The 13,555-nt window shown below is 39.2% G+C and overlaps 1 long non-coding RNA gene across 1 annotated transcript in view; it reads right to left on the bottom strand.

The window, feature by feature from the left end:
- The window catches only part of LOC122555559, a 78,239-nt gene extending 74,047 nt beyond the window's left edge, over nucleotides 1-4,192 (bottom strand). Inside the window, exon 1 of the long non-coding RNA XR_006313301.1 lies at nucleotides 4,121-4,192. This is a non-coding gene — a long non-coding RNA (uncharacterized LOC122555559). The remainder of the gene's footprint in view (nucleotides 1-4,120) is intronic.
- Between the last annotated feature and the right edge of the window lie 9,363 nt (nucleotides 4,193-13,555).

The raw sequence follows: 13,555 nt of genomic DNA, 5'->3' as shown, positions 1-13,555 counted from the left end.
AGATAGAATCACAGGGTCATAGAGTCATTCGGCATGGAAACAAACCTTTGGCCGAACTCATCCACCCAGACCAGACATCCCAATCTGATTTAGACCCATTTGCCAGCATTTGGCCCATTTCTCTCCAAACCCTTCCTATTCATATAGCTATCCTGATGCCTTTTAAATGGTATAATTTTACTACCGCTTCACCACTTCCTCTAGTAGCTCGTTCCATACATGCACCACCCTCTGCATGAAAATGTTACCCCTCAGCTCTTTTTTTCAATCTTTCCCCTCTAACCATCAAACTATGGCCTCAGGTTTTGGATCCCCCATCTTAGGAAAATAACCATGGCTATTCACTTTATCCCTGCCCCTCGTGATTTTATAAACCTGTTTATAAGTGCATTAAATCTTTCAGATTAATTTCCAAAACCCACCAAGAGTATTGGGAAAAGATGATCAGGACTGAAAATGCTAAGCCTTAGCACAAAATTTGGCTTGAATGAGACCAGACCTTATCAGATCTCGCTCATTGGCACTTAGGTCTGTATGAAGGGGAGGAGAAGATTTCAGTTGCAATACACAGAGAGACTGAATAGCTTGAGTCCTAATCACAAAGCAATAAATCATAGCTTTTTAAAGTAAAAACAGAGGAATGGTACATTTGCCAACTAGAGTCTCCTGACTGTGCAGCATTAATTCCCCATCCCTACTTACCATTGAGAAGGTGAAGGTGAGTTACCTTCTTGAACCGCTGCAGTTCATGAGAGAGTGTGGATTAGGTACACTCACAGTCCTGTTAGGAAAGGATTTCCAGCATTTCGACCCAGATCATTAAAAAAAATGGAAGCCACATGTAAAAGTGAGGAGAATGATTTGAAATAAAGAAATGTTAAAATATGTGGAATATGGGAAAAGTGAAACAATAAAATGATGTGTTCATGTGGGATTGATTGTGGGACTGTGATCAACGTATGGTGAGGTTATGATCACATAGTTAACAGTTTATAATTGTTAATCAGCTTTTAATTGTACAATGATAGATTTTTACAGGCTTCACACTTCTAATAAATAATTTATTTAAAAAATATTTGTTTATTCACATTTACCTGGCATATGTTGTATTCACGCACACATAAATTACACATTTTTTACAAATTTATTGCTCTTTCCTCAGCAAAACTGTTTAAAAGAATAAATGGGAAGGAAGCTTTATTTTTCTACTCACAACGATTCAAATGATGAACTCCTGATTATTGTGTATGTTACATTTTAAATTAGAACTAATAAAAAAAAGCTTATTCTAGTCATATATATCCTACACACAAACAAACCTCCCATTAACCCCAAGAAACTATTAGCATCAGAATAACTGACAGTTTGTCTAATCCTTTACATCTGTTTTCCTGGTACACTCATTCTCTTTTCTATGCTTTACCTTTTACAGTACATCTGCATCTCATCATTTTCTTTGATGTCCTTTTTAATTCTGTTTCAAGTGCATGTTTGTTTTTCTAATGCCTGCTTAATATCATACCCACTTAATCTAATAAATTAGTTGAGTGATTGGAGATGAGTAATCATAGCAGGGTATATTCTTGGAAATCAATAACCTTTCAAATGAAAGCATTTTCTTAAAGCTGTCATAAAGCACATGACATAATTTGTTTCAGAACAAATCTTTACAGACTGTAAGTCTATTAAAGTTCTGAAAGAAACAAATTCAATTAAAATTCAATGGAGAATGGAGTGCTAACATGCAAACTGAGTTAAATAACTTAATGGGCCCAAAAATAGCATGGGGCTTTTAAAAGTGCAAGAAAGAACAATATGGGACAGAAAACCCAGATATAGCTCTCAGTCTTGTCAAATGTAATGGCAAGACTGCTTATAAATTGTTTCAATCAATTTCCCACCTGATAGTCAGATTGGCAGGATGGCTCTCCATCAGAAAGGGAAACAGTCTTGGAGTGAGTGTTGACACAAAGGGGTTTGGGGAGTGGGGGAGTTAGAATTCATCAGAGAGGTAAATTGGGTATTGAGATGGTAATGGTGGAGAAAACGAGATATTGTGGGAGAAGCCTGATAATGCAAGGTGTGACATTGCACATTGGGGTTGGTTAATGGAGAGAATTCATTGATAGGAGGAATCCCATTACAGGGATTTTAAAAGCTACCTTGGTACGTCAGGGAGTCCTGGCCCACAAAAAAATGAAATGAAGGCTTTACTTGATGATTTGGCCATTCTGATTCAACGTTCCTGAGGCTTTGGAATCCAGTAGGAGAAAGTGGGGACTGCAGATGCTGGAGATCAGAGCTTAAAAATGTGTTGCTGGAAAAGCGCAGCAGGTCAGATAGCATCAAAGGAACAGGAGAATCGACGTTACAGGCATAAGCCCTTCTTCAGGAAGGGCTTATGCCCGAAACGTCGATTCTCCTGTTCCTTTGATGCTGCCTGACCTGCTGCGCTTTTCCAGCAACACATTTTAAAGCTTTGGAATCCAAGTCTAGGTGTTAAAAATAAAAATTCAGTTAAAATGGAGGCACCCAGACTTTGGTGATCAACTTGGCTTGAGAGTAAACTTTTTTAAAACAGTATGCGGCTGCAATGGAGATGAATTGGGGTTGGCTTTCACACCATTTTCTGCATAAAAATATCCATGCTCATGTTTATGCCCCACACAAATCTCTTCCCACCTTCATCATTTAACTCATTAATACATCCTTATATTCCACTCTTCCATGTGTGTTTATCTATTTTCCCTTTGAAAACATCTGCTAGTCACCTCAACAAGTTCTATATTCTCCCTTAGTTAAAGTTCTCCCGCATTCCCTATTGGATCAGTTAATGCCTATTGTTTACGTCTAGAATAAAAGCAAAATATTGTGGAAATTGGAAACTAAGGCACAGAATGCTGGAGCAACACAGCAGGTCTGGTCGCATCAGTGGAGAGAGAAACAGAGTTAACTTTTCAAGTTGAGTCTTCTTCAGAGTTCAGGGGTTCTGAACTTTGACAAGAAACTTTTTCTCTTTTTTTCAGATGTTAAGGAGCAGTTCTGAAGGAGAGTCATGCCGGATTTATATAACTGTTTTTCTCTCTCCACAGATGCTGCCAGACCTGCTGATTTTCTCCAGCATTTTCTGTGTTTGTTTCCATATTTCTGACTCCTGGTTCTGATATCACTAGCAAGTAATCACATGCAAGTTAAGGCTAAATTGCCCATAGTGTTAAGTGCATTAGTCAGGGGCAAATATAGGGTAGGGGAATGGGTCTGGGTGGGTTACTCTTCGGAGGGTCACTGTGGACTTGTTGGGCCAAAGGGCCTGTTTCCATACTGTAGGGAATCTAATCTAATCTAGAAACATCTTCTTACCACTTCAAATCTTTTAATATGTTAGTCATGACACCAAAGGTAGTTGCTTTCTTCTTAAACCATGGTATCTTTTGCATTCATCAGAGGGCAAAAGGATACTCAGTTTAACATTTACCTGAAAGACAGACCTCCAACAGTGCAGCATTCTTCCAGTATTGCACTGCAATACCAGATTAGATTTTCTGAGGTGAGACTGAAACTCACAATCTTTTAATGGAAAAGTGAGAGCTACTAGCTGAGCCATAGCTGACACTCATGAATTTGGTGTGAAGCTTGGATTTGACTCTAAATAACAAAAAAACTGAAGAACTGTGGATGCTGCAAATCAGAAACAAAAACAGAAATTGCTGGGAAAACTCCTCCGGTCTGGCAGCACTTGTGGAGAGAAAGCAGAGTTAGTGTTTCGAGTCAAGTGATCCTTCTTCAGCACAGGATGCAATTTTCCAGCAATTTCTGTTTTTGTTCAGGATTAGACATTTTCACTCATAAGCAATTAGCATTTCTGGAGTCTCAAAATAAAATAATGTCTGTCCTATCTTTTCTATGATTTTGTATAACATCAGTAAATGTTCACCTCATTATTTTCTTGCATCGGATACTCTCATAAAATGTATCAGCTTGTAAGCATTCACTCTGTGTTTTACATTTCACACAGAGGTTTTCTTGGCATAAGTGTAAATAAGACCAGCAATGAAAAATTCAATATTATATTCCTTTTGCTATATGTTTACACTAAGTTCCGAATAAAGAATACACTTACCATGTCACAGATGTACCTCATATCTGACACATGTTAAGGGTTATCAAAAGAGTAACACAAGCTTATAGTAACTGAAAGAGTATGGAAATATATTAATTAAATCTTAGTTGTTGTCAACAGAAATAAGAGTGTAACTTATCAGATGACTTATAAATAGTTGCTCAAAGTTGAATGTAACAACCATTCCAAATATAACTGATCCAATATCCTCATAACACCAACTGCACCATGGAAAAAAAGTTGGCAGCAATACAGAATTCTCAAGCTGCTGGAACTCTAGCTGAATGTGTGATCCAGGGAGACTGTTTGCCACACATAGCACATTCTAAATTTGAAGTATTGAAAGTGGTGAGGATGTTATCATTGCTTTATCTCACTTGCTTTAGGATCTTTAGTATTCAGGAATACATATTATAAGCATTGCACCTTCCCAACACTATCCCAGAATTTAGGATTGAATGAAGATAAATATGAATAGCTCAGGCCTCTTTGCATTGCATCTTTGATCCATATTTGCATTTCTGTACAAAAAGGTTGCTGATTGATTTCATTTCACAATTTATATCAACGTATTAAAATCATGTCAAAAATGATTAAACAAAAAGAACAAATTAATTAAAATAAAACATTGGGATTACAATTTAACCTTCCTTAATTTTAATTAATCATGGATGGTACAGATATTATCCTAGAATCATGCAAAACTGTTTGACTGAGTTTAGACCTTTTGAACTGTTCCCGTTGAACAGAATGAACGGGAAAGAGATAAGATGTTTATTCAAACGTAAAAACAGTGAGTAGATTACCAACTCTATATGTTCATACTGTTAGAAGACAAAACATTCATTGAGGCTGGTTTTGTTTGTGAGTTTTACTGGCAAGACCATTCTTTACTATCCATTCCTATTTGACCTTGACAGCATGGTGAAGAGTTACTTTCTGGGAATCCATGTAATGTTGGCACATCCACAGACCTATTATGAAGGGAGTTCTTGAAGCTGATGACAACAAAGAACTTGCATTATGTATTTCTGACTAAATGCAAGTTGTGTCAACTGTTTTGGAAGGATCCTTGGTGCAAGGCCTAGTGAATATCTTATCAAGCATGCCTCATTCACTACATACCCAGCTCCTATGGTGTCTCTCACACTCAATTCTCTCCTCATCTTACCAAAGTGTTAACGGAACAACTCGCCACTATCAGATATCCATTGAAAGACAAGCATGCCTGGCCCCCGGAACCATGCTTAAAAGCCAGCTGTGAACCAAGATAAGCTCTGGCATTCTGGAATTGCCCTGCTAAGTGGCAGGAAGTCATCCAGAGAATATCAGAGAAAGGGATGTTGTGCCACATTTCTCAAAAAGGGTCCTGAAGGTTTTGGTGGGGGTGGGGGGGTTGGTATAATGAAGGGGTATACTCTTCCTAGCGGAGCATCAGAGAAGTCCATTGCTAGACCATGGCAATCTGGTCTGAAGTCACCACCAAGGTCAATGTGATCTCAATGATCTGGATGAATATTCAGGAGTGCCACAAGGTGATAGTGTTCAGTTCTTGTTTTGAAAAGCCCATCACAAAGTCACTTAATTATCCAATTAAAACAAAGATCAATTAACAGGCATTACACACCGGGGCAGTGCAACCATAAGAAAAGTGAAGGGAGATTTCAAATCTCGTAGATATTTTTAATCAGTCTGGAGTAGGAGTGATTTGAATCCAGGCCTACTGAATTTTGCAATGCACTAGGACACCCAGACAATCTACATTTCAGAACTCTGCAATCTCTCACCATTTGGATAACATGTCTCCTGTAATTTTCTTGCCAAATCTACCTTCATGATTGCATCCTCAAATAATCTAATAAATTTACTAAACAAGATTTCCCTTTAGTAAAACTATGTTGGCTTGTTCTATTCATGCAGTGTTTTTCTAAATGTATTATTATGATTTACTTCATAACAAATTCCAACATTTTCTCAACAATCAATATAAAGCTAGGTGGCTTGTTGTTCCCTGTTTACTCTTTCTCGCTTTTCTTGTAAAGCAGAAATCAATCTCTTTTTTTGTGTTTGCCAAATTCTAATCTAATGGAACTATTCCCAAATCAAACAAATCTTGGAAAATCACAGCTATAGCACCTATTATCTCTGCATTTGTCTTTTTTCATAACCCTAGAGTGTTGACCATTGGGTCTTGAGAATTTGTTAAATTTTAGTCCCTTAATTTTCTCTGATACTTTTTCAACGTTGATATTAATTTCCTTAATTTCCTCACTTGTTTCAGTCTTTTGCTTGCAGTCTATTTCTGGAATGAAATGTGCACGTACTTCAGTAAAGACAAACATAACATATTTGTTCTTTGCCTCTGCTACTTCCATGTTCCGTATATTTTCTCCTGTCTATGCTCGTAAGGGACCAATTTTTACTGTTACAATTTTTAGTTACACTCTTCCTTTTTATATAATTTTTTAAAAGCCCTTACAATCTGCTTTTATATTTCTGACTAGCTTACTCTTATACTGTACTTCTCTCCTTTATAACAACTTTTGGTAGTGTTTTGCTGTTTTTGAAAATGCTCCCAATCCTTAAACTTGTTATTGTTTTTTGCAATATTATAAACTTCTTCTTATAATCTTCTTCCAATGTTAATGTGTGCCATTAATCATTTTAATGACATTCATATAAATTGTTTTGATGAAGGGTGTGAATTCCTTTGCCTGGTACACAAGTTTGATATTTCGCTTTTATTGTGCTGGCTATTGAATATTTGGGGTCATTACATAGTAAATCAATTTTTAAAAAATTTGCTCATAGTATGTTGGCTGAACCAACATTTATTGCCTGTTCCCAGTTGGCCTTGAGGAGGTGGTTGTGAGCTGCCTTCTTGAACCGCTGCAGTCCATGTATTATGGGTAGACACACAAAAACATTAGGGAGGGAATTCTAGGATTTTGATACAGCAATGCTGAAGGAATGGTAATATTTTTCCAAATCAGAACAGAAAGTATTTTGGAGGGAAACTTGCAGGTGGTGATGTTCCAGGTGTGATATCATAGGCATGCACACCGGCACAGAAAATAACAGCTTTTTAAAAATATATGAAAACCATACTTGTCACACTTCTAAGTGGTGACAAGTGCCTGTAGTTTGAAAATCAAAGCCAGTGTTATGAATAGCTATCAGAACATATGCCTCAAGAAAAGTTATCAGAATCAGCATAGCACTCAGAAGAGCATGTTCTACTTCAAAAACTCACCGCTTATTTAACCTATTGATTTATTATATGACATTGCTGTGTCTATATTCTACACTGCTATCTATAGAGCGTCTCATAGAGGGCATACCACAATACCAAAAAAAACTCCTTCATTTGCACATTTTATTCATTTGGATAAAACAAAACAATCTTAAACATGTGCCTTTCCCCATACACTTGTACAAATATACCTACTAGCTCAGTGTCATTCATTCATCTGCAGATCTATACTGACACATACAAGGACACAGTTGGAATATCTACTGCTTCACATTTGCGAAATAAATTACATGGATCTATTTTGAAGGGAACAGAATGTAGATTTATTCCAACATCAGATACAGTTTCACATTCCTCTGCTGTCCAACAATTGGTTGAACCAATCCTAAATTGCACTGCATTAACACGTTTAATGAAATATCAGATATCGGAGAGACTTGAGCTCATTGGATGTGTAAGGAGATTGTTCATTTGGGGGGGATGGTGGAATCCACAATTGTTGAGTTCCCTCAAGGCAGCCAAGACAAACTTACATCAAATAAAAACTGAAAGAACTGCAGATGCTGGAAATCAGAAAAAAAAAACAGAAATTGCAGAAACACAGTTCAGAGAAAGTTGGACTTGGACCTGAGACATTAACTTTGATTTCTCTCCACAGATGCTGCCAGACCTGCTAAATGTTTCCAGCAATTGCTGTTTTAGTTTCTGATTTCCAGCATCTATAGTTCTTTCAGTATTTATTTAGCATTTAACTGACTGCCACATCACTTCCATGCCCACTTTGAAGAAGTTCTGCAGATATCTCTGGCAGGATTTCCATTCCAATCTTTTTTCTTGTTCACCGTCCTTAATTTCACTGTTGCTCCAGGAGTTTGACAATATATCTGTGTGGGTTGCATGAGTTTCCTCATTTATGTCATTGAAAAAGTTTGTGCAGTCCACAGAGCAGTATTATCTGTTCCTGGGAAATCATAGCACTCTGTGCAGCTCACAGGGGATTTGGCAATATTTTCCAATTTCCCAAGGGATAATGATTACAAATATTCCATCGGACTCCTTATCTGGTCAGATGAAAATATTGATCATCAGTATAAGAAAGCAGTGGAAATTGAGAAAATTTCAAATTTCCGATTATAGAGCAGGCAGTAGAAGCATACCAATATTCAGTTTAGATGTATCTCTATCTTGCAAGAATTATTTTCTCCAGGATGCATTCTATTAAGCTGATATCGGGAACTGATTTTTCCTGGCAATACTTTTTTCTGTTTCTGAGGCAATCTAATATGATTCGGTATTTTATTAAAGATTTTGGTTTTATTTATGCAAGGAATATGGGTGTTGCTGGCTGGGTCAGCATTTATTGCCTGTCCCTAGTTCCCTAGAGGAAGGAGTGGTGAGCTGCTTTTTTGAAGCACTGCAGTCCATTGGGGTATAGATACACCCACAGTGTTGTTAGAAAGGAAATTCCAGGATTTTGACCCCACAAATTTGAAGCAACAGTGGTAAATTTCAAAATTACCATGGGAAGTGGCTTGGAGGGGAACTTGCAGGTGATAACATTCCTATGTTGTCCTTTTCATTCTAGATGGTATGATCACAAATTTGGAAAGTGTTTTCTCAGGAACCTTGGTAAATTTCTGCAGTGCATCCGATAGGTGGTACACGCTGTTGCTAATATATGTTAGCGATATTGGAAGTAAATATGGTGCCAATCGATCAGGCTGCTTTGGTCCGGATAGTGTCAAGCCTCTTGAGTATTTTTGGAACTGCATCCATCCAGGCAAGTGGAGAGTATTCCAACATACCTGTGCCTTTTAGATGGTGGGGTTAGGGAGGGTGTGTTATTTGTTGCAGGATTCTTCACCTCTGAACAGTTCATGCTGTCATTATATTTACAAGGCTACTCCAGTTCAGTTTCTGATCAATGGTAATCTCAGGATTTTGATAGTGGGTAATTCAGTGATGGTAATGTCATTGAATGTCATGGGACAATGGTTAAATTCTTTCTAGTTGGAGAATGGTAATTGTTTGGTACTTTTGGGGCATGGACATTGCTTGTCATTTATCAGCCCAAACCTGGTATTGTCCAGGTCTTGCTGTATTTGGAAATAGACTGTTTCAGGAGCTGAGAAGTTATGAATGGTACTGAACATTGTGCAATGATCAGTGAACATCCCCACTTCAGACCTTATGATGAAGAACTGGTCATTGATGAAGCAACTGAAGATGTTTGTACCTAGGACACCATCCTGAGGAACTCCTGCAGAGATGTCCTGGAATTGAGATGGCTGATGTTCAACAACTACAACTATTTTTTTGTGTGCAAAGTATGATTCCAATCAGTTGCGAGTTTTCCCCAGTTTCCATTGACTCAAATTTTGATAGGGCTCCTTGATGCCACACTCTATCAAATATGGCTTTGATGTTGGGGTTGTCACTGTTATCTCACCTCTGGTATTCAACTTATTGGGAGCTTATGAATGAAAACTGAGACATTGTCTGTCAGGTTCTGTAGGTTGGTTAAGGGGAGCAGTCATGGAGTTGGCCACCACTTCCACTTTGAAAAGGATGGGCTCCAAGCTCTGTGCTATGTTGGAGCCAAACTCCTCCATGTTCCCTGACAATGACAAGAGGATTTGTGCATAGCAAATCAGCCAATGCACCGAGGATCTTGGTGGACACCATTGTTTTTCTGTATTTCACATTTTAAAGTTCTCAGGGAAGGTGATGGCCTAGTGGTATTTTCACTGGGTTGTTAATCCAGTAACCTGGGTAATGTTCTGGGGACCTGGATTCAAATCCTGCCACAGCAGATGGTGGGTTGTGAATTCAATATCAATCTGGAATGTTGTAGAACAGAGAGATCTAGGGTCTCAAGTACATGATTCTTTGAAATTTGCGTCACAGGTAGACAGAGTGGTCAATAAGACATTTAGCACACTTGCTCAGACCTTTGAGTATAGGAATTGGTACATCATGTTAAGGTTGTATAGGTTGTTGGAAAGGCCATTTCTGGAGTATTGTGAGCAGTTCTGGTCACTCTTCTATTGAGAGGATATTAAATTGGAGACGGTACAAAAAAGATTTGCCAGGACGTTGCCAGGAATAGAGGATTTGAGTTTCAAAGTAGGCTGCAGCTTTTTTTCACTGGAGTATAGGAGTTTGAGGGGTGACCTTATAGAGGTTTATAAAATCATAAGGGGCACAGATGAGGTGAATAACAAAGGTCTTTCCCTAGGATGCAAGAGTTCAAAACTTGGAGGCATACTTTTAAGGTGAGAGCAGTAAGTTTTAAGAAGGACATGAAGGGCAACGTTTTTACACAGAGATTGGTTAATGTGTGGAATGAACTGCCAGAGGAAGTGATGGATGCAGGTACAGTTGTAACATTTAAAAGATATTTGGATAAGTTCATAAATATGAAAGGTTTGGAGGGCTATAGGCCATATGCAGGCAAGTGGGACTAGTTTAGCTTGGAAACATGGTTGGCGTGGATTAGTTAAACTGAAGGATCTGTTTCTATGCTGTATGACTCTAAGACATTATAACTGTACGATGACCATAAATCCACTGTCGATTGTCAGAAAAATCCATCCAGTTAATTAATGTCTTTTATGGAAGGAAACTACCATCCTTACCTGGCCTAGCCTACATAAGACTCCAACCAATGGCAATATGGTTGACTCTTAGCTGCCCTGTGGGCAATTAGGGATGGGAAAACAATGCTAGCAACAGCCTCATGCCATAAATGAATTTTTAAAAACTGTCCTTTGCAGCAAAATTCAAGGCTAATACAGTTGCAACATTTAAAAGGCATTTGGATGTGTATATGAATATGAAGGGTTTAGAAGGATGTGGGCCAAGTGCTGGCAGATGGGACTAGATTGGGTTGGGATATCTGGTCAGCATGGATGGGTTGGACCAAAGGGTCTGTTTCCGTGCTGTACATCTCTATGACTCTATGACTCTATATATAACCATATTTCCCTAGGGAAGTGGCACACACACCACTTCTCCTTCAACTGGCTGCAGGCTACTTATTCTCAGTGAGTTACCATATGCAAATACCTCTTCAGTATTACGTGTAACACTGTAAATTACGTGTAGTGCCTGTACCAGAATAGATGATTGTGATGGTGCTTCTCCATCAGGAAATTCATACAGCCCTCACCTTTCATGGTGAAGCTGCACTGCACTGGCCTGTGTAGAATTCAATTGTTCGTTAGTTCAGTAGTTGATTATATTAATCTGTTAACGGGTCTTTGTGCTACTCATTAAACTGGGAATGGTACTGAGAGAAAAAAAATAAATTGAAAACTAGCAATAAGCTTGACAGGAGACATCTTAAAATTATTCAGTAAAACTTCCATTCAGACACAAAAAAACTGGCTATGCAACACTTCAGAGTAGCCGAAATTGAAAATACAAAAATGGGAGTTAGGCTGAGGGAACACAAACATTCAGTCACTTCACTACCAATATTCTGTAGCAGCCATTTTTACCATCTACAAGTATACATCATCTATACAATGTACTGCAGAAATTCACCAGAAATCCTGGGACAGCAAACCCCATGATCACTTCCATCTAAAAGAATAAGGACATCAGATACATGTAAGTTCCCCTCCAAGCCACTCACCACCCAGTACTGGAATCATCATTCCTTCAGTGTCATTGAGTCAAAATCTATGTATCCCCAAGCAAATTTTTTTAAAAATGCTTTGGTGCGGTAGTGGAAGCTCAGCTTGAGGCCCTGAGAGCCCATATTGTTGTTATGCAGGCTTGGTTTGCTGCCATTATAGTTGTAGATGCCTTCACTCAATAGAACATGTAGGTTGTCACTTAGTCCAGCTAAGTGTCTCCCAACACACTGTTGAGATTGCTGAAATGTTGGCCTAGGAGAGTGCAAGTGAATTCTTGGAGAACAAACTTGCTACCTTATTTCAGGATAACAAAATTCATTCCCCTATTACTGTCACTCTGCCACTCTCCTTGCTATTGCTTCTCAACCAACCAGCCCAGACTCCTGCAAAACATATAAAGATGCTGCAATCTGAAGCAGGGTTCCCAGGGTCAGATGTACTTGAAGCTGTTCTGCATCTCTATCTGTAGTCTTTCCCGGTGAATGTCAACAGCCTGCCACCAGTAATGCTGCAGCCACTCATGTTGTATTCCATAGGTTTGCCTGATCAGGTAAAGCCCTAAGGACAGGCAATAATGGAATACACAAAATAATTGTTCAATTTTGTGTGCGTTTTTTTAAATCTTCTTGGGCAATGTTCTTCTGGAATTTTTTTTCTTTGATGTTGACTTATATTTCGGAATTTTGGCCAAGGGATGCAAAGATGGTCCATAGCAGATGAGTTAAAAAGTGGCAGACTATATGGAAACTATAATTGTAGAATGAGAGTTTATGTGAACTGTAGTCTGGGTGTACAGTCATGGATAGCCTGCTGGAGAGAAGGATTCTCCCTCAACATCTCTTTTTCCTCCCTCACTTTGTCCCTTTCAATCCCCCTACATTATATTTTTCCTGTCCACTGCCAGCCCCCATTTTCACATCATGGTGCAGCCCAAGAGATGCACTCTATTACTGAAGCAGGCTTTCTCCTCCCTGTACACCTCCATCCCCCATCACGAAGGATTCAAAGCCCTCTGCTTCTTCCTTTCCCGCCGTACCAACCAGTACCCTTCCACTGACACCCTCCTTCGACTGACTGAACTGGTCCTCACCCTGAACAACTTCTCTTTCCAATCCTCCCACTTCCTCCAAACGAAAGGAGTAGCCATGGGCACCCACATGGGCCCCAGCTATGCCTGCCTCTTCGTAACCCTCCTTCGACTGACTGAACTGGTCCTCACCCTGAACAACTTATCTTTCCAATCCTCCCACTTCCTCCAAACGAAAGGAGTAGCCATGGGCACCCACATGGGCCCCAGCTATGCCTGCCTCTTCGTAACCCTCCTTCGACTGACTGAACTGGTCCTCACCCTGAACAACTTATCTTTCCAATCCTCCCACTTCCTCCAAACGAAAGGAGTAGCCATGGGCACCCGCATAGGCCCAAGCTATGCCTGCCTCTTCGGAGGATATGTGGAACAATCCATCTTCCGCAACTACACTGGCACCACCCCCCACCTTTTCCTCCGCTACATCGATGACTGTATCAGCGCCGCCTCGT

Source organism: Chiloscyllium plagiosum, chromosome 12 (genome assembly GCF_004010195.1).
Source record: "Chiloscyllium plagiosum isolate BGI_BamShark_2017 chromosome 12, ASM401019v2, whole genome shotgun sequence".
NCBI classification, from domain to species: Eukaryota; Metazoa; Chordata; class Chondrichthyes; order Orectolobiformes; family Hemiscylliidae; genus Chiloscyllium; species Chiloscyllium plagiosum.
Note: the sequence above shows the minus strand (reverse complement) of the source record. Positions and strands in the feature narration are given on the sequence as shown.